We start from the raw sequence: 12,622 nt of genomic DNA, 5'->3' as shown, positions 1-12,622 counted from the left end.
CCCGGCCAGCCAATCCACTGGCCGGGGGGCGTGGCCGGGTCCATTTAAACTGAGGAGCGAGCCAGAGGATTTCCTCTTTGGCTGGCTTCCTCAGTCACCCGCCCTCCCTCCCTATTATGCAGGTTAGGCAATGGCCTTGCTATGGACTTCGGTTGGTCGCCTTGGTTGTCCGAGGAGCCTGGTAGGAATTTTTCCACTTGGCAAATTGGCACTGGCCACTTCCTTTTTGCCTACCTCGTAGCAATCGTCACAACTTTGTTAGGGTTGCGGGAGTCAGATATAGTCAGGTCCAATCAATGCCTAAGCCAATACCACTCACATTCTGTAATTCAATAAAGTTGTGGCCAAAATTTGCCCAATAACATAAACCTAATATCTGTGTTCTTGTGTGAGTTATTTCCAATGAGGGGGTGGCAACCTCTTCCTCTGATTTCAGCCCACTAACGACTCATTAATCGGGCCCCATCATTAGTGTTTGCAAATGACGATATCAATCGCAGCCTAAGGCCCTCCTTGCCTGGAACTTGTTTTGTTACGGGGTTTCTCACCCTGGGCAGGTTGCAACAAAGCAAGGGAAACGTTTTTAAAGCAAAAATGGAACCACTAACCCAAAACAGTCTTACAATATTGTAGCGATGGGGGACGTCAGGCTCGAGGGCCAAATGCAGCCCTCAAGCCCTCTCTAGCCAGCCCTCAAAAAATCTCCCAGAGCCACACCTTTCACCAGCTTTGCTCTGCATCCTCCTTGAGTGACTTGGTCTGGCTGGAATGTGCCCTTGAAATCTGGCAATGCCTTTTGCTTACTGGGATGATGGAGGACAGAGTGGGGTGCCTGGAATTCTGTGCAGAAACTAGACCACTGTACAATCCACCTCTATTGCTTTGATCCCTCTTACCTCTGGCCCCGCCTTCCCCTGGCATGTGGCCCCTGGGAGAATAGGTGGTCCTTGAGCTGAAAAAAGGTTCTTGCAATATTGCCTTGTCATAATTAGGGATATGTTATTGTCAACAGCATGGGCTCCAAGAGGGTTAATGGGATCTGGAAAAGCAGGAATCAGCTCCCCATCTGCTCCCAGTAATTTTGAAGCTGACTTGTGTTGCTATACTTCCCACCCTTCTCTTTTTCTCTCTCCAAGGGGCTTAGAGTGGTCTGTGTTGTCTCTCCCCCGCGGCCAACATGTAGTTGGTGAAAGGGTCATGGCTCAGTGGAGGAGCCTCTGCCTTGCAAGCAGGAAGCCACAGGTTCAATCCCTGGCATCTCCAGATAGGACTGGGAGAGACTCCTGTTTGAAATCCTGGAGAGCTGCTGCCAGTCAGTGTGGACAGTTCTAAGCTAGGTAGAGTAATGGCCTGACTCAGTATAAGGCAGCTTCCTGTGGTCCTATGCTTTCCATTGGGGCAAGGAGTGGGAGGGTCTAGAAGCCAAAGTGGGAGGAGCAATGTCACAAACCATTGGTTGTTTTCTCTATCCTACATCCAGAGAAGAAAGTTCAAGGATGCATTTGGCCCAGGCAAACAAACAAAAAAACATTCAGGATGCAAAGCAGGAATAGTGACAAATATGGGCTGGGAAGAGGATGTGTGACCTAGGGAGACTGAAGACCTAGGGAGACTGAAGAGGGATTCCCTGGGGAATCAGGAGGTGCCTTACATGTGTACATCTGTATCCAGCCTTCAAATCCCTGCTTAGCCATAAAGTTCACTGTGATTTGGGTGTGATCCCTGCATTGCAGGGGGTTCGAGTAGATGACCCTTGGGGGGAGAGTCCTTCCAACTCTGCAGTTCTATGATTCACAAGATGACCTTGGTCCAAGAACTTTCTCTCAGTGTAATCTATCTCATAGGGTTTTGGGGTGGATAATGGCCCCATTTGGTTAATTTTTTTCATTTGTTCCTAAACGATCCTTTTGTACATGATTGTAGCTAAGTGTAGAGCAGCTGCTAGGCAAAAGATCCCAAAGCTGATGACCCCTGAGTCAGAGTGATTTTTTGATAGCACCTGCACACACGTTTTGGATGACCTAGAAGGTGCCCTGATTTAGTTGGGCATCAGACTCAAATACTTCTAAATATGGGCTTCTAAAACGATGTCTGGTAATCTAAAACAAAAATAGAATTATTTTTTTTGCTCCAGAGCAATTGTTTTTTATTGCCAGCCAAATGTATGCAAATGTGATACTAGTCTATTAGTTGGTTACAGGTAAGATTTCTTTAATAAGATAATAGCTGCAATTATTATGCATGTCTGATGAAGCATGGGTGGGCAGATCAGTCTGTTCGTGTTCATTCAGAAACCCAGTATGTCCTGGTTTTCCATTAATCTGCAATTACTTAAATATGCATTTTAAACATATTTGATAGTTGAGAACTGCACCACAAAATTCAGAGAGAGAGAAACCAGAGGCACAAAATCTGGGGAATAACTGTGTTCTGGTTGTGCATATTACTCTAGAACAAGGGAGGTAAAAGTTGGGGGTTTTTTAACCTTCAGATAACAATGCCATCCCCTGGTCTACCCACTTTTGCCTCTGGCCCCACAGACCACTGGCATTTGGGATTGACAAAAGGTATCCCTGCTCCTGTTTCTTCAGAGATGGTCTCTTGCTACTCTCTCTTTGCTTGCTTCCTCCCTCTAGAAGCAAAGTGCATGGCTTGACTAGTCCTTACATGGCAGGGCATGTTTTTGCTGTCAAAAACATTCCTCCCACCTCCCCGCAAAATGCAACCCGAGCACCAAAACAACACGCACCACCAAAAAGTCCCTTAAAAACACCAGCTCACATCAAAAGCTCCCAAGGAATGTTCATCACCTGCCCAAACATGCCCTTCCAGGTAATATCCCAGGATTTAGAATGTGGTACCTAAGAGAGAAAAGGCAGGTAAAACCTCAAGTTTTGCTTTGCTTACATCTCCATAGTCACTTGGTGGAACCCCATAAGCCTACAAGGAGAGCCCTGCTGGATCGGAACAAAGGCTGGTTTAGTCCAGCATCCTCACAGTAACTAACCAGATTCCTCTGGGAAGCGTGAAAGTAGGACTCTCCCTATGCCAGAAAAGCAAGGTTTCCTTCTCTGTGCAATAGTCCTTGCTGAGATGGCAAGGTGCTTTGTCAAAAGTTTTTTGAAAGTCCAGGTAAATACACTATGTCGACCAGATCACCACTATCTATGTTCTCATTGGCTCTCTCAAAGAATTGTGCATTTGTCCTTGCTGAGATGGGTACCAATTCTGTAAATTAATTTTTTAAAAACCAACTCAATTTGAAACCCTGTTATTTTGACTTTTCACTTCAGATGTGAAATAGTCTAGAGTCAGCACTGCCTTTGGGGGTTATTACCTTCACTTCACTTGGATGTGAATTACAACATACCCCAACATACACACCCCAACAATGACTTGGGGATAGGAATCTTACATTCCTTTCATCCTTAGACATGGAATCCTAACAATTATCTTCCTCTTTTTTATATATACCGTAAATGCTATTCTGTCACCACCATGGTGGGTTCCAACTAGCCACAGGTAACAGGAACGCAAGGAGAGAGAAGAAGCGGGGGGGGGGGGGAGATACCCCACAAGCCAGGAAATCATTAATTTGAACCAGGCTAGCCAACATAAATATCATATTTTCTTTGTGCAAAATTATGTTGTACATGTTTTGCCTCTCACGGTGGCCCACAAATTGCTGCTGCAGATTGAACATGATAAGAGAAGCATTTAGGAAACTGGATTTTTATGATGTTTTAAGGTATCGTTTAAGAAGTTTGATGCAATTAAATCTTTTTTTTAAAAAAAATGGAATGTTGGGTATTTTATCATTGCAGCATCTTGTACATTAAACAATTGTTAGCTGCCCAGAATTTGCAAATAAGGAAGAAGGGATATACAGCTTGGACACCAACAACAGACAACAGAGCACTGCCATAAAATGTTGCAGTGTGAAGTGCTTCTATCCAGGTTCCAACCAACCCGCCAGCCCGTTGCTTTTACACTCAAATGTGTTAGGAAGCCAGGATGTAGCCCAACATAAACATATGAGAATAAAGAGAATTATACATTATACATAACCGCCCTGAGATCTACAGGTAAAGGACAGCATAATCAATCAATCAATCAATCAATCAATGCCTTATGCTGTAATCTGCATACTTCTAGACCTGGGGTATGAAAGTGTTTTGTTTTTTTAATGCAAGGGCTGCATTCCTTTCAAGAGACGCATCCCAGTGTCAGACGGGGCAGAAGACAAAGTGGGTGATTCTCCCACCCCTCCTAATTTAATCCCCACAATAACCCTGCGAGGTAGGTTGGTTTGAGAGGCAGTGTCTGGCCCATGGTTACCCAGTGAGCTTCATGGCCAGGTGGGATTTTGTTTTTTGTTTTTTTAAATATATTTATTAAGATTTTCGAATTTAATACAATACAAAAAAACATAAAGTCAAAAAGAAAAAAAAGAAAAACAAAAAGCAGAAAAAATTAAAAACACATAAAGTTCACAAAATCTATTTTTCAATAACATATTTCCCTGACCTCCTCATACCCCCCTTTCTTGTATTCCAATTCAAATTGTTAATTCAGCAAATCCTTATCCATAATTTTTAACCTATTTCTATGCTTAATTTAACATATTATTATTTTACTTTTTCTCTTTCATTCATTTCCTCAATTTATTTTTGCTAACCTTATTTTCCTTTAATTTAGTCCGTTTTAAAACAAACCACTTTTACCTTATCCAAACTTCAACATCAACACTTGTACCTCAATACACATTCTTAAAACATTCTTTCTAAAGTCGACCCAGGTTCCCTTCCACGAATTTCCCAAATTTCATACCCATTACCAAAACAAAATGAAAGTAAAAACACATTATAATTATGTACCCTTTGGATTCCCAAGCCCCACACCCCCCTTTCCCAGTTTCAGTCCCCCACAAATATCCACCAGTCTTAATCTAGTATTAGCCTGGAGACCTCACATCCAAGGCTCTTAATTCTCTCTCAATTCCTCTCTGCTGGTTTTTCTGATAGTCCTTAAAATTAAACACCAAATCTCGGAAACGCTCTGGCCCTTCAGGATCCATATTTCTTCCAACCAGTCCTCCATACTTAAAGGTGGGGCCCAAATCTTGTTTCTTACTCCTTTCAAAACCAAATGTCCCCAAGGCTCCAACCTCCACCTTAAGCAAATTTGTAATCCTTAGGTCTTCAGATCTCCACATAAGGAGATCTCTCCTTTTTTCCACCTCCAATTCAGGCCAGATTTTCCACATCAAGTTCTTATTTTCCTTCATTGCCATCATGTCAAACCTCAAGTCCTCTTTCATCATCTGCAGAATTACAGTTCCTCCTTCCTTTTCTTCAGGGACAACATATGTCTCCTTCTCCAAGTACTCAATGTTGTCAAGTTTCTCTTTCTGTTCAGTTGGATAAACTTCCTGATTCAAATCCTTATCAGGTTCCATGATATTGTTTACAGTTGAGTCCGGAGTTGTAACATTTATAGCCAAAACATCAATTTGGCCTTGTAACTTTCCCAAGAGAACAAAGACTCTGTCCAATTCAGCCTGAACTCTCCCTCCTCCAGCCATTCTTGTAATGTCCCAAAACCCCCTCTAGAGGGATTTTGGTTTCTTAATGTTCATTCCAGTTCAAATCCAAAAATCCAGTTAGTTTGTAACTGTTCTTCCTTGTTTTCAACAAATTGTAACAAAAATTGTAACAGATATAACCAGCAGAAGCAGCAGAAACAAAGTTCTCTTTTTCTGTCTTGACAGCTAATTTGGCAGCTGTCAAGCTCTTTAGTACCTCATCAACAGGCTCTCTCGCGGAACACTCCCGGGTCTGGGAGGGTGACACTTCAGCTCCCAAAATTAGCTCTTTTATCCTCCAGCAAGATTTCTTATACTGCCAAACCGTGAAATTAAAGTCTTTTACCAAAGAAGGAAAAAAGAGGTTCTCTCGAACTTAGTTAGCAGGTCTTTGCTTTAACTTGTTTACAAGACGGGGAGGCAGACTTCCTTTTTACACCTTCCCCGATCGTGCCTAATTCTTAAAAAAAAATTTTTTTTTCTTCACGATACCAATTTCCATAGTACTCACGGGTTGTTACTTTTAGAGTCCAATTGTTCCAAAGAAGAAGTCAGCGCTCTCCGACCATGGCAATGCGGCTTCACTCTGCAGGAGAAGCAGTCGACTCTCAGCACCGCGCCACTCACCCGATCCCCCGTTCCGAAGCCTTTAAAAAGGCTCTTCACAGGTCGGGGGGGCGCAAATGGTGCCCGCCGAGTCACCAGGTTCACAGGCTTCACCGCCTGTGATTTTTAAGGGTCCCCGCGTCACCGCAGCGGCCAGACCCGATCCTACAGAGCCGATTCCCTCCGGAGCTCAAAGGGAATCCGCCATTAGTCGATGGCGCTAACCCGGAAGTCCCATGGCCAGGTGGGATTTTGAACCCTGGTTTCTCCCAGGCGTCAGTCTGCTACTCTAACCAGTGCATGGCTTTATTATACCAATTTGCCAAAAAAGGCTCCTTCTGTATATTTCCCGCATCCCTACTGTTGTCAACTAAAGTCTCAAACTCTGGTCCTGCCTGTGAAACTGCCTTAATGTCTCCGCTGACCCATTTATGTGAAAAAGGACCCTTCCTTGGCTTCCAACCTCTCCCCAGTTTCCCTGCCAGCTTCACTGTCCACTTGTGAGGAGTCCAATAATCCCTCCGGGGTTCCCCTTTGGGGAAGGGTTGGGGATTATGGGGGGGATTTCCCCCTCCCCTGGCCAGGTGTTAAACACATGGATGACTCCTGTCAAAGGATCCCTTTCATGGCCAACATTCCCAGGCACGTCCCCAGCATGTCTGGGAAACGAAAAAGTTCTGGGACAGCGGAGGTGCTTTACGCTAAGCCGCTCAGTACAAATTATCTCGTTATGCCATGTTATGACACGGAGGAGAAACCTTTTCTTGAGCAGCAGCAGCAGCTCAGAGCCTGGAGGGGGGTGGGATGGGAGGCTGCCACAGCCCCACACAGACAAGCCTCCTCTGATAACCCCGTCAAGTCCCAACAGCTCCTGTGAGGCCTCCAGAGATTCTTCGAAAACAACAATCCCCTTTCGGTGGCACGTGCAAAGCGTTGCCGCGTTCGGAGGGAACCTGGATGGGCCACTGGCTGTTGAAGGTGCTTTGGGGTTGATTTATGTGGCTGGTTATTCCTATTGTTTTGCTCGGTGTAGCGTGGAAAGGGAACCTCAGGTCCCTTGTGCATAGAGAGGAAGCGCATTGACAGGCATTGATGGGTGCAAGTAGCCCTCCCAAGTAGAGACTTAACAAGCAGCTAGGAAGGGTCATGCCCGCTGTGCATGTTGGGTAGGGGGGCAGGGATGGCCCACCCAAGAGGCAAGGTGAGGTAACCACCTCAGGTGGCGGGATCTGTAGGGGCAGGAGATCCAGCCTCCAAGGAATGCATCGGCCGCTGCTACTGCTTCTGGAAACAACAGCTGCAACGCGCTCCTTGGAGACCAGATCTGTGATTTCCTTGGCAGGACACCCCCCATGTTGTCTCTGCAATGGACACTTGGTGACTAGGAGGCACTGTCGGTCTCCCACCCGTAGGGAGGAAATGGTGGGGGCTGTCCTCTGGACTCTGCACTCACCTGGTGTGATTAAAAGTGCCCCCCTCCACTGCAACAGCCTTTGGTTCCCACTTCAACCACCGAGTATGGTTGATTTGATTCCACTCCCCGTGATCCAGATGTAGATTTTTACTCTATCATCTATATCTATCATCTATCTATCTATCTATCTATCTATCTATCTATCATCTATCTATCATCTATCTATCTATCTATCATCTATCTATCTATCATCTATCTATCTATCATCTATCTATCTTTCTATTTCTCTCTCTCTCTCCCACCCCATTGTTCCCAATGTAGATCTTAATTTTTCATCCTTTCCCCCGATGCAGATCTTTATTCCACCACAACCCTTGTTCCTGGTGTAGCTCTTCATTCACCCCATTCTTCCCTGGCTGGGGGGCATTTTGTGGTTCGCCTCAGGTGCCAAAATGTATTGGGCCAACCCTGTGGGGAAGGAATAAGCAGCAAAACCCTGTGACAGCCCCCACCTCCCTCACACACTGAAAGAACAATCACCTTATCTCAGCATGTTCAGTAAGTACAAGGGATGAAACTGCCCCTCAAACAGGGGTGCCAACTTGAATAAAATACTGTGGGAGCCAGGTAAGCCTCGCCCCACATAATCGATCACATGAAACAGCAGGTGCACACGATTTGAATGACAATACCCATCAACTTTGGGGGGGCAGCCCCCTCAAGTATTTTATTGGGGGGCAGAAGGGACCTCGGTCCCTAGGAGTTCACTCAAATGACTCCACCTTGAACTCCATACAGAATGTTTTTTATTTGGCACAAAAGGAGGGGTGGGTGGGAGAATTATTAGTTTTCATGATAGCAATTATTCAAAATTTACTGCTCTTGTGCAACTTTTGGACTGATGGGCTTGGAATGTGACAAAAATTAATCAGGCAACGAAGCAGGCGAACTGTATAAATTAGGAGGAGTGTCAGTATAAGCTGGGCTTTTCCTTACATTTTTTTTCCAAAATCTGAAGTCTGTCTGTGACAGTGGCTTGAACTTTGTGAAGCCCAGAAAATTAACTATTGCATTTCAAAGCTGGAGTCTTTCCACTAGGAAAATGGCATTTGCACTTCCGCTGTGTACTCTGTCGGGTGTGTGTGTTGAGGATTTAGAAACTATGGACTAGAAGCTTGAAGTTGACAAAGCATGCAGATGCACAATGGGATGAGGAGGAAAGGGAAGGGAGTGGAGGAAGAAAGTATTCTGTGTCATGGGGATCTCCCTTCAACTGAGTCAGACCATTGCTCCATCCAGCTCAGTATTGCCAACACTGGCTTGCAGTGGCTCTCCAGGGTTTCAGGCAGGGATCTTTCCCAGCCCTAACTGAAGATGCCAGGGACTGAACCTGGGGGCTTCTACATGCAAAGCATGTGCTCTACAACTGACCCATGACTGTTTCCACATCAATGCAGAGGGGAGATTTGGTACTACACCAATATCCCACCAGATGTCCAAACATTAACAAGGAGGGTTGCCAAAAAAATTTTGTGCCCCAGAGGCTCTAATAGCAATGTGGCAGGGGGTAAGTGATGGGCTGTGCAATCACTTGCTAAATTATCAGTGTCAGGTTGCCATTGTCTTTACCTGTTCAAAGCTCTTTTTCTTTTTTTGGAGCTGGGTATTCTAGATTTTTCAACAGTGAGGTCTTGTTATTCTCGGCTTCCACCTCAAGCCAACTTGTCCCAGCAGATCCATGCAAGGAGCAAACTCAGTGTGAATTTTTGGGATCTCTGAGCAAAGGTGCTTGCTCTGGCATGTTGGGGAAACCCCTCCCATTCTCAGTCCTTGCCATGAAAGAGAGAGAGAGAGGCCAACCAAATAATCAGGATACCACTGGTGGGTGCAGAGGGGTGTGCCTAATAGAGGCTGGTCCACAATGGGTGGCAAAGTGGGCCTGTGGTCTTTGCTAGGGATGTTTGCATTCAAACAAGAAGCTACCGAATTTGCACTTCTTGGACCACTGCATGAACCGAAATGCAGCTGTCATTCAGAATTTGCATTTTGCAAGGCTGTTCTCCTGCCAATGTTTGCAACAGCAACAAAAAAATGCATATATGGGGGGGATGTGCATTAAAAATGAACATGTTAGAGAAAAATGACAAAATGGGAAAATTGCTAGAAGAAGTGTGTACCTGAGTCAAAAGCATTAATTACAGTAGGTCTACTGGGAGCAGGATTTAATGGGATACAACCATGTGCATTTGCACTTTGTCTTATGTCATCTGGTGGTACCTGCTCAGATAGCTTTCTCTGTAGACAGAGAGACAGGTAGATAATTAGCATGAGCTGTGCCTGGTGGTGATGTATCTATTGACTGAACTCGACATAGGTCAGCTTCTCGCTCCTGATCATACACCTGCATGTGGCTATTGAAAACAAAAAGGAGTTCGGCAAGTAGAATTACGTATAATTTGTTATTTCAAATTTTAATTAGTTATACTTAGTTATACCGCGTTGTTTATACAAAAGTTCAAAGTAGCTTACATTTAAAACTAACTAACTACCCATCAAACTATGGAAATGGTTTAAGCTGACTTGGGCAGCATACACACTATGCAACACAAAAGTGAATTTTTTCTCAATCTTGAGTCATTCAAGCTCATCTTCAACATGCTGCTGAGCTAGATCCTGCTGCCCACAAGGGTTGGTGCAGTTACTTCATATACATCTGAAAACCCTCCCCTTGATTAGGTTAGCCATGCCTTTTCCTCCTTGCACCTGCCTGAGGTGAATGAAGGAGGAAGTGGCGATTGTGATCTTGGTATATGCCCACACCTGCACAGTGTCATCGGACAGGTGTGGATGCATCTTCCCTCTATTGCCGGCCCTGCCTACACCTGTATTCTAATGGACATGCTGTGGAGTAATGCAAGATCAATCTGCAAGGAGCTTTTATTTTCAGTATGAAACCGATTCCTCAAGAAACATTTGCCCATCCAAGGCAAAAGAAAAAAGGAAGAAAGAAGACGTACTAAATCTAGATTGTGCATGGACAATGTCAATGAAACAAGTACTCAGTCCCCATTGATTCCAGAATAAAATGGCATGCGTATGCAGCCTTTGAGTACTTGTCAATCAATTTCTCCCTGTTAAGCATAACCTATTAGCTGACTGGGATCAAGTGGAACTATAATTGGATGGGTGGATCAAAAGAGCAGTAGATTGAACTGCTTTGTATCAGAAATCTGCAATACTTTTTCTTCTATTTCATTATCACTTTTGGGGTTTTTTTTAGGATCCTAATTTGTTCCATTATAACTTAACTTAACTTAACTTAACTTAACTTAACTTAACTTAACTTAACTAACTTAACTTAACTTAACTTAACAACTTAACTTAACTTAACTAAACTAACTTTAGTATTAGATTTACATTCCCAGCTTTCTTCTAAGGTGCTCAAGGTAGCATATAGTGTCCCCCCTTCTTCCCCATCTTGATCTTCACAACAACCCTGGGAGGTAGGTTGTGACCAGTCCAACGTTGCTCAACAAGTGGAGGATTTGAATCCAGGTCTCCCAGATCCTAGCTTAACCCTCTAACCACTACACCATACTGGTTTTAATTTAGTTGTTTGTTTATCTGTATTTTGTATTCATTTCATCGATCATTTCCTCTTTTGTTCTTTTTAAAACAGTTTTTTTAAAAATAAAAAATAGTTTTATTTTGGAATCCAGCAGCAAAGCTGGATTCTGGAGCCATTCCAAAAGACCCCCCCCTTTCAGACCCCTCCCCAATTCAGCATTTCTGAAGGGGGGAAATGGTGGCCCCCACTAGTAGTTGTCATTTCCCCTCTAAAAGAACTATGCAACATCCAGGGCATTCTGGGAGGCACTAAATGATGGCCACTAGATACAGGACTCAGCTACATTTGTAAAGATAAAGCGCTTTACAGTGGTACCTCGGGTTACAAACACCTCGGGTTACAAACACTTTGGGTTACAGTGCTTCCCTCATGCCTCTGATAGGAGAACAAATGGGCTTGAGCTGCAGTTCCACATCTGACTCGATAATTCATTCCTCTCTGCATTAATTTCAGAACATATCTGAAAACTGTACTAAGAGGTACACATTCAGCCAAATTTTCCATTTGTTCTGAAATGAATTTTGTAAAGGGCTATAACTCAGTGGCAGATAACTCATCTGCTTTGCATGCAGGAGGTCTCAGGTTCATTCACTGCCGTCCCAGGTAGGGCTAGAAAAAACGTCTACCAGAAGTCCTGGAGCGTTGCTGTTGGCCCATGTAGACAGTACTGAGTTAGACAGACCCATGGTCTAGCTCAGAAGCTTCCTATACAGTCGTACCTTGGAAGTTGAACAGAATCCATTCCAGACGTCTGTTCGACTTCTGAAATGTTTGACTTCCAAAGCGCAGCTCCTGCAGCCAATCAGAAGCCGTGGAAACCCCATCAGACATTAAGCTTCCCAAAGAACATTTGAAAACTGGAACACTCACTTCCGGTTTTTGATTGTTTGGGAGCCGGAACGTTCGACTCCCAAGATGTTTGGGAGCTGAGGTACGACTGTATTTCTTTGAATGCCTATCCCTACTTATGAATGCACACACCTGATTTAGGCATGCTACATAGAATCATAGAATTGTAGAGTTGGAAGAGAGCCTGAGGATCATCTAGTCCAACCCCCTGCAAGGCAGAAATATGCAGCTGTCCCATACGGGGATCAAACCTGCCACCTTGGCATGATCAGCACCACACTCTAACCAACTGAGCTACCCAATGCCTGTCGAAAACCCACAAGCAGGACCCTGGCAAAAGAGTGCCCTTCCCTCCTGTGGTATTAGGCAACTGGTATTCAGAAGCATTATGGCCTCTGATCATGGAGGAAGGCTGCTGTTGCTAGTAACCGCTGATAGCATTATTCTCTATGAATTTGCCCAATCCTCTTTTAAAGTGGTCCAAGAGGGTGGCCACTGCTGCCTCCTGAAGGAGTAAGTTCCATAGTACTTTCTTTTTACC

The 12,622-nt window shown here is 44.4% G+C and overlaps 1 protein-coding gene across 3 annotated transcripts in view; it reads left to right on the top strand.

Moving 5' to 3' along the window:
• Positions 1 to 12,622, top strand: part of TP73 (tumor protein p73) — a 79,158-nt gene that overhangs the window by 52,250 nt on the left and 14,286 nt on the right. The gene's annotated exons all lie outside the window — the stretch shown is intronic.

This window comes from Podarcis raffonei, chromosome 8, assembly GCF_027172205.1.
Source record: "Podarcis raffonei isolate rPodRaf1 chromosome 8, rPodRaf1.pri, whole genome shotgun sequence".
Lineage (NCBI taxonomy): Eukaryota > Metazoa > Chordata > Lepidosauria > Squamata > Lacertidae > Podarcis > Podarcis raffonei.
This window is presented reverse-complemented; position numbering and strand designations above follow the sequence as displayed.